The following is a 22,911-nucleotide window of genomic DNA, read 5'->3' as shown; positions in this document are numbered from 1 at the left end:
AAAGGCACGAGACAAGGGTGCCCACTCTCGCCGTTATTATTTATTCTAGCTTTAGAAATCCTGAATAATAGCATAAGGAATAACGAAAATATTCAAGGTCTAAGAGTGAAAGGAGAAACGTACAAGGTACTATCCTATGCGGATGATATGGTGATGATATCCCAAAATTCCGTGGAATCAGTAGAGGAGATCGTAAAAGAATTAGAGGAATACGGACTTGTTGCAGGATTAAAAGTGAATAAGCAGAAATCTAAAATGCTTACGAAAAATATGTCATCTCAGGATGTTCAAGAAATCGAAAGGATAGTGGGGTTTAGTAATGAAAAAAAAGTTAAATACCTTGGGATAAAAATAACAAATAAATGCAGTAATCTGTATGATAATAATTTTGTACCACTGTTAAAAGAGATAGAACTGTCTTTGAAAAACTGGAGTAATTTAAACTTATCTCTCATGGGAAGGGTTGCCCTGATAAAAATGACCATCCTCCCCAAAGTTATGTTTTTATTTCAAACGATTAATTTTGTTGCCAGGAAAGCTTTTTTTGTAAAAATAGATCAATTGACTAAATCTTTTATTTGGCAAAACAAGAGACCCAGGGTTAAGTGGAAAATTTTAAAGGATCACAGGGAAAACGGGGGACTTGCCCTTCCAGATTGGGAAACGTACCACCTCGCCTGTATGACACTATGGTTGAAGGAGTGGATAACTTTAGAGAATACGCGTGTGTTAGCTCTAGAGGGCTTTGACCTGCAAGCAGGCTGGCACGCAAATCTCTGGTATATTACGAAGCCTCAAAGATACTTTAAAAATCACTTAATCCGTAAAGCCATTTTAGATGTCTGGTTAAAGCTTAAAAAATTAATATATATTAAGACTCCTAGGTGGCTTTCCCCGGAAGAAGCATCCATTCAGCCTCCTCTTTGGAATCCAGATAAGAAAATCAGATATCAGGATCTCTTAGATGAGAAGAACAATTTGAAAAATAAGTCGGAATTAGAACAGTTGGGAATAAAGATTGACTGGTGGACAATGAACCAGATAATAGCAAAGTATAATAAGGATAAGTCGATAGGTTTTACAAAAAGCAACTTTGATTTCGATAAACTATTACTGACAAGGGAAACTAAAGTAATTAAATGGGTATATAGCTATCTAATTCAAATAAAATTGGAAGATGAAGTTGTAAAAGAGACAATGATTAGATGGTCAAAGAATTTTCAGAAAAATATTAGTCTAGATCAATGGCTTACTTTATGTAAGATGAATTATAAGATTATGAAACCAGTAAATTTCCGTGAAAATTTTTTCAAAATGTACCACAGATGGTATATCACCCCACTACAGATCTCCAAAATTAACAAATCTAGTTCGGCTGATTGTTGGAAGTGTGAAACAGTCACAGGCTCATTCTTTCATATCTGGTGGAGCTGTAAATTTGCCAAAAAATATTGGATAATGATCTATGACATGTTAAAAGAAATATTAGGTACGAGTATACAATTCAAACCTGAGGTGATGCTTCTCTCCTTAGTGAAAAAAGAAGTGTCTATAGAGGATGAATATATAACGGTGTATACGATTACAGCGGCGAGGATAGCGTTTGCTAAATACTGGCGACAAAAATGCTGCCCGGACATAAATGAAGTGATTGAGAAAATTCTACAAGCTGCTGAAATGGATATTCTTTCCAGTTTATTACGAGGAGTGTCCAAAGAAGAAGCTAGCAGAAAATGGGAGAAATTTTATAAATGGCTTGAGAAAAAAAATTATAAGAAATAAATATAAACTCGGTAATTTTTTCATTAATATATTATTGAGGTATGAAGGATAACGCAAGGCAAACTGCTTGCTACTCCCCTTTCCGATTTGATTTGGCTTTTTCTTTCTTTCTTTTTTTGTGTTTGCCCTATGTCTTGAGGTTCCCGTCATGTCATATAGCCTTGCTATACAGGTTTTTTATTATTATAAGGGAGTAAACCACACTCACTCCCATCTGGATGACTGTAATATGTACCATGTGACAAAGTATTACTTTTGTTTTGTACCTGTATCTGTATTTGTGATTCACACCGCAGATTTAATAAACGTATAAAACGTGAAAAAAAAAAAGAAAAGAAAAGAAACCATCCCCAGGGTGATTCCGCATTAGCCTTTGCTCCGGCCTCGGTGCCCGGGGCAGATGTTGGTTTCCACATCTCTTGACCCGGAGCGGCAGTTTGACCCGCCTCTAAAGCAGTGTCACCCCACATCTAGGAGATCATCATTTTGTGAGAAGTTTATTTTTCATGTGGTTTCGGGGCTCAAAATTTATGTGCAGAACTCACGCCAATGCGCTGTCAAACTTCTCACATCAGTAGAACACACCCACATAACTCCACGCCCATGATTCCGCCTAGTTATTTCGTCATACTTCCTTAATTTTACTCCCTCTGAAAATTATCCAATATTTTCCTGAAATAAAGTAATTTTTAAAAACAAATCACATTTCGCTTTACAACGCGAAAAATATATAACAATGTAACACGATTTTCTTTTACTGAATATATCCCTTGCTTCCACCCGCCCCCATTCTTTATGGTATTCCACGTGATTTTGATAATGTGTCATTGCATTGTGATTACTTCCTTCCCCCCTCTGATTAAAATCACTCCTGACTATTATAATTTTTTTTCAAATAAGATTGTTACAACGCAACTAAATAAATAGCTGTGTTACACGAACTACTTTAAAGATGTGCAATTGCCACCTTTATTGATCTCTCCCCCCACCCCGTATGGCCTCAAACGGAATGGGAATTTGATTATGTTTATAGGTTTAGATTTCAGCAGCTTCTCCTTGCCCTTACCTTCCCACCCAGCCCTGATCGCAGCAGCCTTTCTTCCATTTTCCCAGGCTGCTTCCCGCCCCCAGTCAGCTGGCTGGTGGGGGAGGGGGGGAAGCCCCGCCCAGCCTGCAAAGGACCATGTGCCTTTGCACCTCCAGTGGCTTGACTTGAAAGTCTTCAATGGTGTGTCTGTGTTGCTGTGAAGAAGCTGGCAGCAACTGGTGAGTAGAAAGGCCAATCCCCTGCTTCAGACTTGCCAGAAACGGGGGGGGGGGGGGAGGAGAGAGGGAAACGTCTTCATTATTCTTTATGTGGAGATCAATTCTCATAGGGTATAATGGGGAATTGTTCTGGAGGTTTCGAGGACTCTGGGGGAGCTGTTTTTTGAGGTAGAGGCACCAAATTTTCAATATAGTATCTAGTGCCTCTCCCCAAAGTACCCCCCCAAGTTCAAAATGATTGGACCAGGGGGTCCAATTCTATGAGCCCCAAAAGAAGGTGCCCCTATCCTTCATTATTTCCTATGGAAGGAAGACATTTAAAAAGGTGCTGTCCCTTTAAACGTGATGGCCAGAACTCTCGTGGAGTTCAATTATGCTTGTCACACCCTTGTTCCTGGCTCCGCCCCCAATGTCTCCTGGCTCCAGCCCCAAAGTCCCCTGATATTTCTTGAATTGGACTTGGCAACCCTAATTTCATAGATGAAAATAGGAGGTCTTTTTTGTTTGGAAAATCTTATGTTTTTAATCTAATGTTTTAAAGCCTTTCTAGGAAATGCAGCAAAAGCAAATAAAATGGCAGGCAGTACTCTGAACATAAAAGTCTTCTGGATCTAGTTCAACCTTCTGTTTTATACAACAGCCAACCCCTTGCCATGGAAGGTCAACAAACAGGGCATGGAGACTGAGGCCCTCCCATGCTGCTGCCTCCCAGCACTAGTATTTAGTGGTTTGTTGCCTTTAGATATAGAAGTCCCATTAAAAAACTTTAGCTAGTAGCCATTGATGGACCTCTCCTTCATGAATCTGTCTAAACCTCTTTTAAAGCTATCTATGCACATATAAATTAGAAACAGAGAACGCAGTACCCAACAGCAAGTGCCTTGATGTACGGAGTTCTGAGCATTCTTTCATGGAGTCTGTGACTCTCATGATCCTGTGGAGTATCAGTAAACAGATGGTGGACTCGTATAACTGGATATGGCATGCACTGATCCAGCATTTACAAAGTCAGATGTATCTATCAAAGACATTCCTGTTATCTGAAAAAGGTTTTTCTAATTTACCAGTGCTAGGGTTTTTATGGAACAATTAACCATCATCAGGGCTTTTTTGGGAGAAAAGGCCCAGCAGGAACTCATTTGCATATTAGGCCACACATCCCTGATGCCAAGCCAGTTGGAACTGAGTTCCTATGCGTTCCTGCTCAAAAATAGCCCTGACCATCATCCATTGATTGTATGCGTATGCAAGATCTTCGAATAATTCATAAAAATAAAGAACTGATTACATTTTGTTTCATTGTAGATACCTACTTACCACTTTGTATCCAGAATATATTTTTCTAAATCTACTTCCATAAACTAGAACATATTATTCATATATGAAAGATTGTTTTGCATATTTAAATAACTATAATTGAAATGCCAGAACCATATAGCCCACATGGCTAGGCAGCTGCACTTGAGAATGAGCCATATTAATATTTCTAATGAAGCAACTGTATTATTACAAATTAATAAAGCCAAACTTTAAATGGCACTGATCTTTACATTTTGAGGGCTTTTATTTATGACCTTATTGTCCTTTTGAGCAAATGGAGAGCTCTGTTGTATTTAAGTGGGTTTCAAGTAATACAGTTTCATAGTTCCAATTTTATTTCAATGAGAAAACCATTATAAAACAATTCTACTATTCATTTCCTGTACCTATCCTAGATTTCTCATAGTTATATAATTTATACTGGAATAGGCGGTTCTGCCTGCCTGTGAATCACTAATTTAAAATGTTAATTGGAGAAGAACACCCTTGAGTGGCCTGAAACATCACAAAGGAGAGTACTCAGTTATCACTTTACTAAGAGGAAAATGCATGTACTTATCTCTGAAGTTATCAAGGTGTAGTATGGTTACAATGTAGACAGTTCCATCCCATTAACAGCTAGGGTGTTGTCTAACCTGGCAAGTCCAGTAATGTTCCACTTCAGTTATGTGTCCTATAAAAGTGACAACACTGTAACTTCTTTTTTAGGGTTGCCAACTACCTGGTCAAAAATGTTCTGCACTTTTAACAGAGGTTTACTGGGTTGTTGTTTACCTAGTGTTGTTATCTACTTCCATGCCATGAAAAGCTGCACTTGCCAATTTCTGCATATTAAACCTCTATTAAAAGCACAAAACATTTTCTCCAGGTCCTTTGGCAACCCTACCTATCTAAAACAGTCAGCCAGCAACAACTACAGAGACTCATACTTTGTCTAGTACAGCTAGCATAGTACAATGGATAGAATAACATAACCTGGATTAGGATGCTTGAACTTAAATTCTCATTTTTAGCAAGGAAACATCATTGGATTCTCAGCCAGTCAGTATGAGAGCAAACCTAAGTAGATCTAATCAGAAGTAAGCCCTGCATTATGCAGTGGGGCTTACTTACTCATAGGAAAATCTTTTTAGGATTTCAGCCTTTGTCTGTCAACCTACTGTACCAATTATGCTTGCCAACTGACCACAAAACCCCAGTCTGACTGCTGCTGTTGCATCTTTGGCTGTGGCTTGATCTGCAGCAATGAGAGACAATGTATATTTCCATGCCATTAAAAAACCCCTCATTTGTTAAATTCTTTTAATCAGACCACAGCTAGAAAATCGGGGAATGGGTGAAATAGGATAGAAATGTAACAAATTTTGGGAATGCCCAAAATTCTTGGGGACAGTTCTTTCAAACCTCACCTGCTGAACAATTATATGATTCAATGTTGCTTTAAATTTCTGATAAATGTAACGTGCAGGCATGGACACTAAGGGCCATACAGAGTACAACCTAGCATTTTATACATTGCTGCTCTTACCACATAACAATAGGCCCATCAAGTTTACAAAAATAAATCAATACAGTGTATGGCTGGCAGAAAGAGCAGTAATGGTGTGTGGGTAGAGAAGTGGCCCTTGCTATGAAAGAACAACTCTTATTCCAAATACAAAATACAAGCATCCCTATTCCAACTATTTTTAAATTTTAAATTTTTAAATTATTATTATTCATAACAAGAGTTACAGTAAATAAATGGTATATAAACAATTATACCAACAGAGGTAGTATAACACATAATGAATTCTAATTCTGATATGCCAAAAGGTTGTAAATTTAGCATGAAAGCAACCAACGTTAGCAGTTAGACCCCCTCCTCTCATTAAGGGGCAGTTTATAGACAGATAATCCATAAACTCCTCCCACCCATATATATATGTATCAGTTCACATATCAGAAATACAATACATTGCATGGCACAAAAAGATAGAAGGATGTCAGTCAAAGACAATTGTAGATCATAAATGCAATGCAATATGACACAAAATGGATGCCAGCTAGGACATATAGATTAGAAGTGTGTGGGAAGGAGCAGCTGACCTGCTAATAACCTCCTCCCCACCCTAGAGAGATGCATAATTCAGGACAATGCATATCCCAAAATAGATTGCTTCACCTTGAACTAATCCCATCACATGCCAAACCTCATCTCCCCTTGCCCATATACTTTAATAATGTAACAATTCACACTATTTGCAAAACCTGGTAGTTTTCCTGTCTGTTACTCAGAGTGTCATCAAGAAACATTAACACATATAGTTCACCAAGGTAAACTCATCAAGGTTTCCCAAGATCATTGTTTATCCCACGGAAAGTATTTGGGGGTAAATGCTTCAGATTGCCCCAAGGAACATTTTCCCTATAATTGAAAGCACAGTGCTGCATAACAATTGTGTGTGTTCCTGGTACCAACAGCATGCATCCCCACTTTGTGGGTTTTCTCTGTTTTCTTCTCCCTGTAATAAATTGGTCATTTTGCTGTTGCTTCTGTGAACCTCTACAAGACTTGGTAATTATAACCCTTTTCTTCTCAACTATTCCTGCTCCTCCCTGTTTTTCTCTTAGCTAGCTTGCATATTTTAAGTATGTTTGTATGTGTGTTTTGCTCTTTATTTCTCTTTTAATAAACAGCCTTTCTGGCTGAACATCTGCTTGGTTTATTTGAGAGTTCTCTTAAAGGCAAAAAAATCCTGGTATACATTGTAGAGATCTCAGTTACCTGCCTCTCACTCTACCTCCTTAAGCTAATTCCCCCATTTAAATAGGAGACTGCCACTTTGGGTAACAACATGGAAAATACTGCAGTATTTTGACCACTTAATGGGAATAGATTGCATGGGTTGGTTGTATCCAGCAAATAAATAGCTCATAAATTCTGTGTACACAGACAGGGTCATTAATCTGTACTACTAGCTAATGATGGGTATAATTATGGAATTTTTCTATGCATAATCAGAACAATCATTAGGGTTTGTAGAATCTTTCGGGATCAAGTGCCGTGTTCTACTGGAGAAAGTTTTCCTTCCAGACGTTTCGTTCTCAGCTGCGGAGAACATCCTCAGTGGCGTTGCAGCCGGAGCAGGCGCTCAGACCTTCTTGGCTGCTGTACATTGAGTGGGGCCAGGGCTGCTGGAGAGCTGCTATTTCTAGGCTGGAGGGGGTGTGATGAAAGGGCAATTGGTTTGTGGATGTGCTCATTGTTTGGTGGGGCTTCCTGGAAGGGTAGTGATAAGGAAACTGGCTGTTGAATGTGACAATTGTTCCGTGTTAATTGCTGGGAGGGCTGGAAGGGGGTTGAAGATAAGGAAGATGGTTGTTGACTGTGCTGATTGTTCTGTGGAATTTGCTGGTTGTTCTGAGACTTTCTGCAATTTATAGTCTGTAGGGTGTTTTGCAGAGCTTCAGTTCTTTCAAAGTGGATGACGTGGTCTCCTTCTTGAAGTGCATGTTCAGCTACAGCTGATTTTTCTGGCTGAAACAAGCGACAGTATCTCTTGTGTTCAGTGAGACGGGTGTTGATACTGCGTTGGGTAGTGCCAATGTAGACTGCACCACAGGAGCAGGGTATTTTGTAGACTCCAGGGGTTGAAAGTGGATCTCTCACCGAACACAAGAGACACTGTCGCTTGTTTCAGCCAGAAAAATCAGCTGTAGCTGAACATGCACTTCAAGAAGGAGACCACGTCATCCACTTTGAAAGAACTGAAGTCCTTTCTACGGTCTCACATTATCATACCCGCCTGAACAGAGAAGCTATTGAGATTTACAAACACCAGCACAATTTTAACAGAAAGGAAGAAGGCATTTTCATCCACCAATCTTGGTACCCAGCTCTAGGTGTGGCTGTGTGTCATCATTGGCCCACCCTTTCCCTCCTTCTACCCCTGCAAAGGAAAAACATTGGGACTCCTGTGGGTACTGTTGGTTTCAGTTGGGAGGTCTAACCATGCTCCTTTCATTAGCTATGCTTAGATGGGGATATTTTACATTTTTGCTAATTTTTAAAACAGCATTCAATTTTGGTTTGGGGAGGGTGTGAGGAGTGTGGCACCTCTCTGCCAATCATTTGAGTGGTTAATGGGCTGTGGCTCCATCTTCAGACTTGATTTAATTTTTGGGAGAGCATTTTCAGCCCAACTTTCCAGCATGGACTGAGAGAGGATGCAGGCACAAGTAGGTGCTCACTGTATTCACTGTCAAAGTCCATGTTTGGGGAGCCCAACAGAGGCAAGTTGACCTTAAGGAAGACCAACTGTTCAACTGTCCAGGGGTGCAGGCAAGAGTGATGTGGGCAGACAATATCGCCCATGTGCAAAAAGACATGCTCATTCTGCATGCTCGTCAGTGGGCATAAGAGGAACGCCTGGACCACAGCAGAGAACTCCAGCCAAACCACCTCCATTGCAACCCAGTAGCTCAAAGGACACATGTCATGCAATTCTTAAAGCTCCAAAAGGTAGTCCCTCACCATTCTGTTCTCAGGGGCCCACCACTCCCAGAGGGGACCAATGAGTCATCTGATTAGTGTCATCTCAGCACTCTTTGGCAAGAGCCTTGTAGCAAATGTTGCCTAGTGGAGGACACTGGGGATGAGCAGTAGCAGTAGCAGCAGATGAGCTGCTTTCATCACACACACACCCCACCTCCTCAGATCCCAGCAAAGTGCTCCTCTTGGCCCTCCTGCACACAACCCACCAGGAGAGCTTGTCTCTCCAGCAGTCAAGCTCATTGGCATGCTTGGGGATCTTGCCCTTGATGCGCACCTAGGCTAAAGTTGCCAACATGCATGCCTTCTCTTGTGTGAAAGGCTGGAAGCTGGCCTCAAGCCCTTCCTGCAGCCTAACAACAAGGGTGCGCACCGCTGGAAGCAAGTTTGTGTGGCCCTGAGCTGGCACTAGAAATGAGACCAGGTCTTCATGTGCAATGTAGACTATGGGAATGACCAGTGCCACACTCACCATGTCAGACAAGAGCATCTCTGTGTAGGTCTTGAAAGGCTCAAGAACCTCCACAGTCTGAGAAATGGTCACTCACTCCTCCTAGGTGAGCCAGTTCTCTTCCTGAATGACCCTGGTCTTAGAGGCCAGGACTTCCAGGCTGCTCTCTGCTCCACCAACGGCTCCAGTATGGCACAGGTGGAGTTCCAGTGTGTGCTGATGTTACAGAGCAGGCTGTGATCTGGCATGGCCATCAGAGTCTGTTTCTCACACAGCAGATAAGTGTCCTTGTTGCTTCATGAGAAGTGACCTGTGGTCTGCCAGCATTTCTGGAGCAGAAGCCGGTATGCACGGGTCTCAACAATGTACCGATGATTCGTATGGTGATCCCTGACCCAATGCATCCCTTTCCATAAGGTGAAGAAGGTGGGCCATGCAGGGGATACATTTGAGGCCCAGATGCTCAGCCACTGCCTTGATATTTGAGCCACCATCTGTCATCATGAAGCCCATTGTGATGTCCCTGCCTACCTACTCTTCTACAAAAGCAGGAGTCAGGTTGCACCTTTAAGACCAACAGACGAGGGGATCAGGTACAGTCTGAAGAAGTGTGCTTTTAGCACATGAAAGCTTACATTCTGAATAATACTTTGTTGGTCTTAAAGTGCAACTTGACTCCTGCCTAGTGAAAGACATTGGGGATGAGAAGCAGCAGTAGCGGCAGATGAGCTGCTTTTACACCCCCCCCCCCCACCGCCACACACACACACCTCCTCAGATCCCAGCAAGGGTGGGGGAGCACTCACCCAGAGTCTCTTTCTAGAGCCCATTGTATTTTTCTTCACAACAGGCTTTATTGCTAGTATATCCAATAGTTCTGAAAGAACTCAAATGTGAACTTGTGGATCTCCTGACAAAAATATGCAATCTATCACTAAAATCTGCCTCCATTCCTGAGGACTGGAAGGCAGCTAATGTAACCTCCATCTTTAAAAAAAAGGTTCCAAATGAGGTCAGGAAAATTACAGGCCAGTCAAACATCAATACCGGGTAAATTCATAGAATCCATGATTAAAGATAGAATTAGTAGGCACATCAATGAACAAAAGCTGTTGAGGAAGAATCAGTATGGATTATGTAAGGGAAGATATTGTCTCACTAACCTTTTAGAGTTTCTCATCAAAGATTCCTAAGTAAACTCAGCAGTCATGGGAAAAGAAAAGTCTTCCTGTGGATTAAAAACTGTTAAATTATTATGAAAAAGTGTGAGTATAAATTGGCAGTTTTCACAGTGAATGGTGGTAAGTAGGGGTGTGGGCTCAATATATATCAAGGCAAAGAAATACTCCCAAAACACCTTATCAATATTTTTCTGGTATTTATTCAGCCAAATCAGATTAGAGAATCTGATTCAGCTACTAAAATAGCTGTGCCCAAATAAAAGCTGATGTTATTTTACTTTTATTCAGGGGTGGCTAGAAGGCATTTAGAAAGACCATGGTATCTTTAAATGCCTTCTGAAATTCTACTCATATACTGTAAGTTTCATAATTCAAAAATTCAACAAGGCTGAACACAAGGATCATTGAAATGACTGGAAGTGAAGCAAAATCACAGTAGCATACTTGGGTGTGCATGATGAAGGTTTGTGCAGGAGAAATTCCAGATGGATAGTAACCATTATGTTGGGGGGTGGGGAATACTTGTGGACCTTTTTAAGCTGGAGGATATTTTGGGGTGTATTGTTCTGCTCTTTCTGCTGAATAAAGGGCATGGTTTTCTCTGAATGGTTCTTTCTAAGCAATAATGCAACACTTTATTATGTCATTGGTATGTATATACTTAATGCAGTACATAAAATTATGCTTGTTTCCATTTTGTTTTTTGCATGCAAACAAGAAAACATTAAACCACATTCATGACTAAGCTTCCTCTGCACTGGCAGTATAATAACTTTTGTGAGCCAAGCAGGAAGTCCTTATCAAATGAGCAGTTGCCAGACACACTGCAGAAGCTTCCATTCTATCAGCAAATACCTCTGGGGTATCTTGTGCTGGTTCACAATATTAAATTCCAAGCATTGCTCTAAAGCAAACAAATCCAACCCTTGATCTTAAAATCAGTGTTCCCTTAAAGTTTAACTGTAAACAGCACAATTTTGTTTTCCATTTAATGCATATCTGGTCTGATAGTTTATCTCATTTGTATCCAGCTGCCAACACTGTTTTGAAGTTAAAGATTACTGGATTAATTATCTAGTCAAGTATTATGCAAAAAACACAATGTGTGGTGTAATCCTGTATTTACTCAGAAATAAGCCCCATTGTGTTTAATTGGGCTCGACTTCAGTTAAATCTCTTTAAGAAAGTAGCCTCTTCATAGTTTAATCTTTAATTCTGAAGTACAGTCATTCCCAAAGTACCTAATTCTAACATTTTCTTTGCCAACTTGCATTTATGTTCCTGCTTCAACATAGCATTAAGCTTGAAAAATAACTTCCTGAATCGGTTCTCTTCACCAAATATTTAAAGGTGCTCTCTTTTGTTAAAAAGTAGTATACATATATAGAGGTATATTTACCATCTTCCAGGTGGGGCCTGGAGATCTCCCATTATTACAGATAACAAATCACAGCTCCCCTGGAGAAACTAACTGCTTTGGAGGGTGGGTATATGTACTCTGCTGAGGTCCCTCTTCTTCCCAAACCCCTTCCCAAAGTCTCCACCCCAAAATCCCCAGATATTTCCCAACCCAGAGCTGCCAACCCTATTTAGAGGGAACTTTATTTCTGCAGGGCTAGAAAATCAGAGAGTCTAAAATCAGGCAAAGAGTTACAGGGAAAGTTGATTGGACACTTAGGTGAAGGTACGGAAGAGTCAATAAAAGGGGAAAGTAGGTTTTCTTAGGAGAAGTTGTATGTGGGTGTGAATTGAAGTAGAAAAGGGGTACTTAAATATGCTGGTGAGCTAGAGTCTAAGGCAAAGTCTAACTGCTCTGGTAGTGTCACACCTAGTTTGATAGCATAGCTAGGAGGCCATATCTGGCTGAAATATTGGTGTATTTTCAGGTTAGAGTATGTTACTTGAGAGGGTAGAAGGCAACATTCAGTAAAGCTTTCCACTGAGCTTAACTACCTGAATCCTTTTGAAGGAGAAATCTCTGGTCAGTTAGCTAAAGAAATTACCTATACTTTTGTCCTGCTATATCAACTCCAGTTTGGGAAATTCCTGGATATTTGGTGGCAGTATCTAGGGTTGGGGAAATAATGCCATAGATTCCTCACTCCAAAGCTGCCACTTCCTTCAGTGGAACTCGTTTTTGGGGCCCTGGGATAGCTGCAATGCTGGGAGAACTCAAGGCCTCACCATGTTAATCCTTTGTTAGAAGAAGAAGAAGACAAAGATGATGATGATGATATTGGATGTATACCCCACCCTCCACTCTGAACCTCAGAATCTCAGAGCGGCTTACAATCTCCTTTAACTTTTCCCCCACAACAGACACCCTGTGAGGTATGTGGGGCAGAGAGAGCTTTCACAGAAGCTACCCTCTCATGGACAGCTCTGTGAGAGCTATGGCTAACCAAGGCCATTCCAGCAGCTGCAAGGGGAGGAGTGGGGAATCAAACCTGGTTCTCCCAGATAAGAGTCCACGCATTTAACCACTACATCAAACTGGCTCTTTTAGTGTCACCATCCAAGATTAAAAACAAACAGCCAAAAAGTATAAGTATGGGTGTGTGAGAAGTCAAACATAGACCAAAGTGTTTAAATTTGTCATATATTTCCCTGTGGTTCAGCTGAGTATTAGTTTATAATGCAAGCAAAATGAAATGAACAGTTGCCATGTGTATAAATATAAAGAATATTTTACTTATGGCTGGCTCTGAGAGATGAGTAACTGACAGACTGCACTTTTTAAAAGCTTAAAGATGTTGTGTAAAAGGACTGTGAAGAGTTAATTCTTTTCAGAGTCAGAGAGCCTTGAGTGACAGGCTGTTGCAAGAAATCTGATTGGTTAGCATTAGCTGAGCAGAGAAAGACTTTTGAACTGCATATTGAGGAGAATTCAATCTGATTTCAGTCCTAGTTCAGAAGAGTCAAGTACTGACAGTTCCAGAATTCAGCCCTGACTGAAAGCAGTTTAACACAAACAGGAGAACTGGGGGAAAGTTCGCAAGGAAGTTTGGAAAGTAGGTGAAGACTCCCATTCAGGCCAAGAAAAGGGGATAGATCTTCTAGAGAGAAGAAAATCCCCTACCCAGTCAAACAGGGAGTTATTTGAAGAGTGCAGATATTCCTGGTCTGGTGTGGCTAGAAACTGCCTGTAGAGATCTTAAGAGTCAGTTACAAACTCAAGATTAGTACTGGTGTTTCAAGAGAAGGGGTTTGGGTACTAGAAAGAGGTTACCAGCCTTCAGGAAACCAAATGAGTTAGAGAATAATCAAAATGTACTATAGTGTTTAGGGAGAACACTGAAACAAAAGCCTCTCCACATAAAGATTTAAGTCACTGAGAAAAGCTTAAGAAACTCTTATTACCTGAAACATTAAAACTATTGACTGTAGGAAGCATGAACTCACTAGAGATAAATGGATTACGGTATATATTCAGAAGTGGAGACACATTTCAAAACAAGAAGTTGTTACAAAGCTTTCAGCTGCTACTGATCCAAGTGTAACTCTTGTTGCGGCAAAAATTTTATCTATGGTTTTTAATGATTCTTTTTCTTAATATAGTTTATACTTTATACTTAGTATTCCTGGTTGTTTGGTTATTTTCTGTAATCTTGAATTATATTATTCTGTTCAATTAGTAGGGTTGTCAAGTCCAATTCAAGAAATATCAGTGGGGACTTTGGGGGTGAAACCAGGAGATTTTGGGGGTGGAGCCTGGAGACATTGAGGTGGAGCCAGGAGCAAGAGCACAACTGAACACCAAAGGGAGTTCTGGCCATCACATTTAAAGGGACCACACACCTTTTAAATGCCTTCCCTCTATTAGAAATAATGAAGGATAGGGGCACCTTCTTTTGGGGCTCATAGAACTGGATCTCCTTCTCCAATCCTTTTGAAACTCGAAGGGTGTTTTGAGGCGAGGCATCAGATGCTATACTTCAAATTTGGTGCTTCTACCTCAAGAAACAGCCTCCCAAAGCCCCAGATACCTATGTATCAATTTTCCATTATACCCCAAGGGAATCGGTCTCCATAGGGAATAATGGAGCACCCATCCCCCCCCCCCGCTTTCTGATGACCCTGAAGTGGGGGGAGGGCCTCCAAACTGGGGAATCCCCTGCCCCAACCTATGGATTGGCAGCCTTAACCATTAGACTGTATTATTCTGTACTATACCGAATTTGTTTGTTTGTGACCACAAAGTATAGAATAAAGGAAGTCTTTGCATGTATTGGTTTTACCTCACAATTTTCAACCCCTGATTTCACCTGACCATTCCCCTTTATGTTAAATAAAATATTTTGTTATTTTTTTAATTTCTTAACTGGCTCATGATCCTTTCCTTAGATTTCCGGGTTGAGCCAACAGCCAAAATATTATAGTTTGACAGCGTAGGACAGCAAGAGTTCTTCAATAAAGAAAAAAACACATTACTAGGATAGCTCAGTCAGTAAAGGAAAAGAAAAATGTAAAGAAAATCTTGACTCTGAGGGAGGGAAGTGGATGAGGCTGTCATAGTAACCTGCACCATCCATAAAAGTAGAATTCATAGCATTATTTGGAAAAAAATAGAATACTATGGTAAACTTCTAATTATTGACAGGAAAATGTTCCTGCGCACTTCTGAACATATTCAATAGCATCACAGAATAGTTCTGAAGTCTGCAGTTACATTCCGTTTCTAGCAGCCAGCAGCAACGCTGCTATGCTTCAGGAACGTATTTGCCTCCCTGGAAGGGAAGGAAGGACTTTTGCGGCCCGTTTGGACATGCTTTGGAGGGGGTGGGGCTTTGCTGTAGTAACGGCAGGACTGTCCACCCCCTATCTCAGTCCACAGCTGAAGTTCGGGAGAGCAGGAGCACTGCATGCTGGCTCCTGCTTTTCCTTGACAGTTTCAGTGCTGGGGACTCAGGGGATCATCGGGAGCGTTCTTTTATCGCTCCCAGCCATTCTTGTTGCTGTTAGTGATCGGAGGGCTGGGAAGAGCGTTTTCGTTTGCTCCTCCTCTGATCCTGTCAGTTCCCTTATCAGAGATCTGATCGCTGATAAGACAGGAAGGCTGCGGCTCTGTGAAGGCGATGGCGGCGTTGGCTTTAAGATCAAGGTTTCTGATCAGGTGGCTGATAAGGCAATTTTTGCAGTATGCATGGAGAGATCGGGGCTGAGACAGCCGACTTTATAAACGGCCTGTTTGCAACCTCTCCTTCTCTCCCCCCCTCTTCCAGGATGGAAAGGAAGCGCTGATTTGAGAAGTGTGGCAGGCAGTGTTTGGCAGCCTTATTGAGCTGCTTTTTATGGCCTGCACCCCCCCCCCCCCCCCCCCGCTTTGCCTGCAGATTTTTTTGACCTTAGTGCTAGCTTTTTATCTGCTGGTAGAAGAGCAGGTAGTTGGTGATGTGAAAGCCCCTTATCTTACATTTTGTAGGGCAATAGGGGGATTTTTCTTGTGAGCCATTTCAGCCTGGTGGGCTTAGTTGGGCTGGGTCAGCCATATTTGCGTCTTCTTTCTTCTCAAGTAGGTAGGCGGCCATTTTAGGTGCTTTAGAGCAGGGGCCATTTTGGCTGCACCTATTGTCAGCTTCCCTGAGGGCTTTCCTCCTTACAGGGTGGTGGCCATTTTAGGTGCTGCTGTGGCAGCAGCCATTTTAGGGGGAGGTATTTTGTGAGTTTCCTGCATTGTGCAGGGGGTTGGACTAGATGACCCTGGAGGTCCCTTCCAATGCTATGATTCTGTGAGTTTCCTGCATTATGCAGGGGGTTGGACTAGATGACCCTGGAGGTCCCTTCCAACTTTATGATTCTGTGAGTTTCCTGCATTGTGCAGGGGGCGGGGTTGGACTGGATGACCCTGGTGGTCCCTTCCAATGCTATGATTCTGTGAGTTTCCTGCATTGTGCAGGGGGCGGGGTTGGACTGGATGACCCTGGTGGTCCCTTCCAATGCTATGATTCTGTGAGTTTCCTGCATTATGCAGGGGGCGGGGTTGGACTGGATGACCCTGGTGGTCCCTTCCAATGCTATGATTCTGTGAGTTTCCTGCATTATGCAGGGGGTTGGACTAGATGAACCTGGAGGTCCCTTCCAACTCTTTGATTCTATTAATTTGGGACAATTTTGAGCAGTTTGGTTCTTAATTGGTAGTGTTCATAATGATGTAAAAAAGGGACTAGGAAATCTAAGGGTAAACACCCAGCGCCTAAAGCTCCTAGGGCACCGCCTAAAAGGCCAGCCCCCCCCCCCTTTATTGTCCTCAGATGAGGAGAAGGGATTAATACAGCCATTTTTAAGGCTTGGGGTGCTGTAGCAGGCGGCTGGTTTCCACACACACACACACACACACACACACACACACACACACACACCCCACAGGATTCAGGCATAGGCTTGGGAAAAATTCTAAGGTTGCATTGCAAGCAGATATATTGACAAGGTTGAGGGCAGGTCTGCTGGAAGCATCACTGGAAGAGCTGGGAGTCCTGGCGGTTCAGACGGGGGTGCAGCTTCATCCCTGGTGGATGTTGGATCAGGGTTGGCAGTGGTACCAATTGGATCAGGGTCAGCAGTGGTACCAATCTGTGGGTAAGGCTGGAGACACTCCACATTCATACACTGGGTTAGCTTGGCCATGGGATCCATGGGGTCCTGCCGCTCCAGCTGCATCTAGCATTGCCACGGTGGGCTCCTGTTATCTCCCCCTCCCCAGGCATGGGTACACAGCAAATTTGGTCTTGGCCATCAGGGCAGTTTGGCCCCTATGGATCCTGGCCTGCGGCCGAGCAACAAGGATTGTCAGGCTCTTTTTTGGGGGGGGGGGCTTTCCTTCCCCCTTGAGTGCTTCTTATGGGTCGGTCCCCTTTACTGCCTTGCCTTTTGGGGACGTGGCATTACCTTTAGGCGATCATTTGTTGCTTGAAATGAAAGAAAGGATTTTAAAGGGTTAGTACGTAGATATCTTCTTCCTCCTGTTCTGCAAGTTGGAGAAGAAAGATAAGGAGGATTTGGATGACAAAGAAAAATAAAAATTGAAGAAGTGCAAAGAGGACTGGACTTGGGCCAATTGGCTGCCTGGGTTTTTCATATATGCTGTTGGGATAGCACATGCCCAGCCTTGGAGAGTGGCTTCACTTTTCCAGTATATGGATATTATTTATAAAGGGTATACAATGTTTAATGGGCCCACCTGGATTCAATATAATGAAGAATTCAGGAGGCTGGCTGCTTTATACCCTTCTCTTCAGTGGGATCACATCCACCAGCAACTTTGGCTCCAGGTCATGTCCCTTGCGTGTCCAAATTTGGGCAACCTCTCCATAGCAGTCATTTGGTAGCCAGGACATGTGCGACTTCATCATCCTCTTCCCATAGTACTGCAGGGCAGGCGGTTTAACCCCGCTTGCTCTGCTGGGAATTTGGCTCCGAAGGAGTATGCAGTGGGAAGGCTTGCCAGTACAAGCACGAATGCCCCATGTGCGGTGGCTCTCACTCCTTTAGTAACTGCCCCAGAGCCCGGCCACATAAGGGCCATAAAAAACAGAGTGAAAGGGTGGTAATTGCCAAGCTGGAAAAGGGGCCCAGTCCAATAACGGTGGGACCTCTTGAACGGTGGCTGGCCAGATATCCTCAACGGGTTGATAAGGCTTACTTGTTAAAAGGTTTTATGTTCGATTTTAGGATTCTTTTAAGTGGCAGATTTGAAGGAAAGGATTATTTCCTTCTTAAGGGGAAGGTTGCTTTGCTCGAGCATCAACAGCTGATGGGGCATCTCAACTTTGCTTGCAAAGTTGTGGCTTCTGGACGTGTCTTCCTGCGCAGGCTGTGTGATGGCATGGCAAGTCTACACCTGCCACAGCATAGAACTCGGGTTACCAGCAGCATGAGGGCAGACCTATTGGTATGGCAGGAGTTTTTGGAGTCCTTTAATGGGATTTCATTTTTCAGGGAAGACATGAAAATTGAAGCGGAGCTTCAGGTCATGTCGGAGGCTGCTGGGTCTTTAGGTTTGGGGGTTTATTTCCGCGGGCACTGGTGCGCAGACATATGGCCAGACTCATGGGTTCAGGCAGGTGTGAACCGAGATCTTCTGTTTCTTGAGCTCTTTCCCATTCTTGTTGCAGTTTGGTTGTGGGAGAATTATATGGACAATTGCACAATTCATTTTTGGTGTGATAACATGGCAGTGGTACATATCATTAATTCCCTTTCATCCAAATCTCAGCGGGTTATGAGGTTGGTGAGGGCCTTCACTCTGCGTTGTCTGCAGCTTAATATACTGTTTTTAGCCAAGCAGGTTCCTGGGGTGAATAATGGGGTGGCTGACGCTCTCTCTTGTAAACGGATGGAGAGGTTTTGTGAGCCGGTGCAAATGCCCCAGGAGCTATGGCTGATTGGAGAGCCAAGGCCAGCAGAGCGATAGGCCTAGCCATTGCTTCTAGCACCAGGAAGTCTTATGAACGTGCTGTGTGGCAGTTTGAGGACTTTAGGTCAGAGTTAGGGTATCACATTGTTTGGACCCTCCCGGTAGAGCAGTTGCTCCACTATTGTGTATCTTTAAAAGGTAAGGGATTGGCTGTGTGATCCATTAGGGGACGCCTGTCTGCTCTGGCTTTTGCTAGTAAGGCGTTGGGGTATAAGGAGGAAGATGCTGGAGGGCTGGGCTAGAGAGGCCGAGCCTAATCCTGACGCTTAGGAAGCCTATTCTTAGGAATTTGAAGGGGTTTTGGGGCACAGTGTGTGCATCCTATTTTGAATCCACACTGTTTCATGCCGCTTCCTTGGTTGCCTTCTTTGGGGCCCTTAGAGTCAGTGAGCTAGTGGCAGGCTCCAGAAATGATGTTTCTGGTAGGGCTTTATTGCTACAGGACCTGAGGTTAGTGGAGAGTAAGGTGGTCATCACCTAGGCTTCCCAAACCTCCCGCTCTGGCGGGAGACTTCTGGGTTAGCAGCCTCATCTCCCGCTCTTCAAAACTCTGGAAGCGGGGGTGGGGGGTGGAGGGGGGGGAGAACATACCTTTAGGCTTTAAGGCTGGGCAGGAAGCAGAAAGGGCTTCTGAGAACGGCCCCTCCCTTTCTTTTGCTTTCGTTTTCACAGGAAGTAGAGTTGTCCGGAGGAAGATCTGGTAAGTGTGTGTGTGTGTGAGAGAGAGGGAGGGGGCAGGGGATTCCCTAGTCCCTTTAGAAAGCGTGGGGGGGGGGGAGGGAAATGTCTACTAGGCACTCTATTATTCCCTATGGAGAACGATTCCCATAGGGAATAATAGGAAATTGATCCGTGGGTATTGGGGGCTCTGGGGAAGCTATTTTTTGAGGTAGAGGCACCAAATTTTTAGTATAGCATCTAGTGCCTCTCCCCAAAATAACCCCCAAGTTTCAAAATGATTGGACCAGAGGGTCCAATTCTGTGAGCCCCAAAATATGGTGCCCCTATCCTTAATTATTTCCTATGGAAGAAAGGCATTTTAAAAGGTGTGCTGTCTCTTTAAATGTGATGGCCAGAACTCCCTTGGAGTTCAATTATGCTTGTCACATCCTTGTTCTTGGCTCCACCCCCAATGTCTCCTGGCTCCACCCCCAAAGTCTCCTGGCTCCACCCCCAAAGTCCCCAGATTTTTCTTTAATTGGACTTGGCAACCCTATCATCACCATTCGATGCCCTAAGACTGACCAGCATCGCAAGGGAACCATTTTGGGGCTGGGCACATGCTCTGAGCAGGAGTTGAGTCTTGTTTTCGCTTTGGCTGCCTATTTGGAAGTACGTGGTCCTAGGGATGAATTTTTGTTTTGTCACCTCAATGGCAGTCCACTGGCAAAACATATGTTTTGGGCTGTGACTTCTTGGGCTTTAGCTAAGTTTGGTTGTCCAGGGTGCGGTTGGTACCCACTCCTTTAGAATTGGGGCAGTCTCTACGGCCACTGCCCTGGGTTATCCTTCATCCACCTTTCAGTGCCTGGGTCATTGGCACTCATCAGCTTATGAATCCTATGTTTGCCGCCTGCTCAATCACTAACTTTGTGTGGTTTGTACATGAATTTTATTGTTATTGTTTCTAGTTTGACTGTTTTTTCTTTTTAGCTGCTGTTGTTCCTGGCCAGAAGAGCTGAGTTCTCATCTGTGGACACAGTTATGTGTTTTGGGCTGCACATCAGGCTCAGAGAACTTCAGTCGACTCTCAGCTGGGAATCAGCCAGCGGGTTACTATTGAGTGGCGTGGGCGCTGGGGTCTTCATTGGCCTGGCCTGATGCCCTTGTTATTCCATGGGAATGCGGGCTCTCCTCCTCAGGTTTTCATCATTCACCTGGGAGGGAATGATCTTGGGCTAGTAAAAGGCAAGACTTTAGTCTTGCAGGCCCAAGAGGATTTTTGGTACATTAGGGAGAGATGGCCCAGGACCACTGTAATTTGGTCAGCCATGATTCCCCGCCTTGTTTGGCGTAGTGACCCTGCAGATATAGAGAGGGCCCGTTACAAAGCTAACAAAGAAATTAGGAAGGCATTGGAAGGGGGGTTGGGCCACTATCTGCCGCACCCGGATATTTCTACGAAATTTCCTGACCTCTACAGAGGGAATAGGGTGCACCTCTCTGAAAAAAGTAACATGCTTTTTTTGAGAGATCTCCGGCAAGGGCTGTGGGTGGCCTTGGGCCTCCTGGTGGGTGCTAAGGCCTAAGTAGAGACTTGGCCTTAGTAGTGGCAGGTTTTACTGGGTTTATGGTACTATGCGGCTAGGGGAGGACCAGAAAGCATCCCCCTTTTGGGGAGTTAAGGGTCTGGCAGTATCAGCCTTTGGGTTTGATGATCCGGAGTGGGAGAATGCAGACTGTCCTGGAGGCTCAACTAGAGGGTGCCTTCCATTGAGATGTGCATCTGGTGGTTGAGCCCTCTGAGGCTTGCCTCCTTGCTGGGCTGGCCTGGCGGGAACTGTGACACACAGCTCCGGCTGGGGGCTGGGTCTCTCACCCACTAATGGCAGGGGAGCGTTCTGTTGAGACCCCTGGCCCTGACCAGGCTGCAGTTCTGGTTGTCCTTGCTGTTTATAAAGTGGCCCTTAGTTATACCAATACCTTGTGTCCAACTCTTCATTCCAACTTGGGGGGCAATTCGTTTCTAGCAGCCAGAAGCAATGCTGCTGGGCTGCAGGAACGTATTGCCTCCCTGGAAGGGAAAGGAGAACATTTGCAGCCCGTTTGGGTGCACTTTGGAGGGGGCGGGACTTTGCTGTAGTAACGGGAGGACCATCCGCCCCCTATATCAGTTCATGGCTAAAATTCGGCCCTCCGCCTGCCCTGTTTGTTACGTAGGCAAGTGCTGGTCACCTCATGGTTTGGGGGGCTGGGTAGGAATTTTTTGCTCTCCAGCTGATTGGCTGTTTGCTGGGGTGTTTTTTCGCCTACCCTACATAGCAGGTCAGTGGATTGTGGATTTGGCTATAGGGAGGTGCTGTTAAATAGGTTGGTCACTTTAGTTTGGCAGGTTTTACTGGGTTTATGGTACGATGCGGCTAGGGGAGGACCAGAAAGCATCCCCCTTTTGGGGAGTTAGGGGTCTGGCAGGATCAGCCTTTGGGTTTGATGACCCAGAGTGGGAGAATGCAGACCGTCCTGAAGGCTCAACTAGAGGGTGTCTTCCATTGAGATGTGTGTCTGGTGGTTGGGCTCTCTGGGGCTTGCCTCCTTGCTGGGCTGGCCTGGCAGGAGCTGTGACACACAGCTCCGGCTGGGGGCTGGGTCTCTCACCCGCTAATTGCAGGGGACCATTCTGTTGAGACCCCTGGCCACAGTTCTGGTTGCCCTTGCCATTTATTATTATACTTAATAAAGTGGCCCTTAGTTATACCAATACTTTGTGTCCGACTCTTCATTCCGACTTGGAGGGCAAAGTGCTGTTTAACAAATACTATGAAATAAAGAGCTTAAGATTCCAAAGAGATTTTGCAATGGATACCCTGAAATGCCTGGCTCAATGTTCTGTAATATGCCCTAATAGTCTTTCATGCATAGTTTTTGATTTAACAGAAAGTTCTGTGATCTGGATTTCTAAGTTTACAAATACAGGCAGACCAAAAGAAAGAGGACCTTCTATATTGATTTTTTTCAGAGCAATTTTAGGGTCTTAGGAGGTGGAATTAAATTGGGTCTTCATTCTAGCTATTCAGCAGTCTATGAAAGCTTCCATGTTTGATAAGAGTTGCTTCATTCAGGTGAGAACATTGCTTTTTCTTAAACAGTTGCACAATAGGGAAACTTCAGTTGGTGAGATATTTCCTGTTTCTTTATGTAATTATAATGGAAAGGCAAGGAAGAATTTTTAAGGAAGTCACATATGAAGATGTTAACTGCACTTCTTGGCCCCACTTCTGATCAGTAACCCAGAGGGCAGCTTGTG

The sequence above is a fragment of the Heteronotia binoei genome, chromosome 8, assembly GCF_032191835.1.
Source record: "Heteronotia binoei isolate CCM8104 ecotype False Entrance Well chromosome 8, APGP_CSIRO_Hbin_v1, whole genome shotgun sequence".
In the NCBI taxonomy this organism is placed as follows: Eukaryota; Metazoa; Chordata; class Lepidosauria; order Squamata; family Gekkonidae; genus Heteronotia; species Heteronotia binoei.
The sequence above is the reverse complement of the archived record's forward strand: the minus strand, read 5'-3'. Positions refer to the sequence as shown.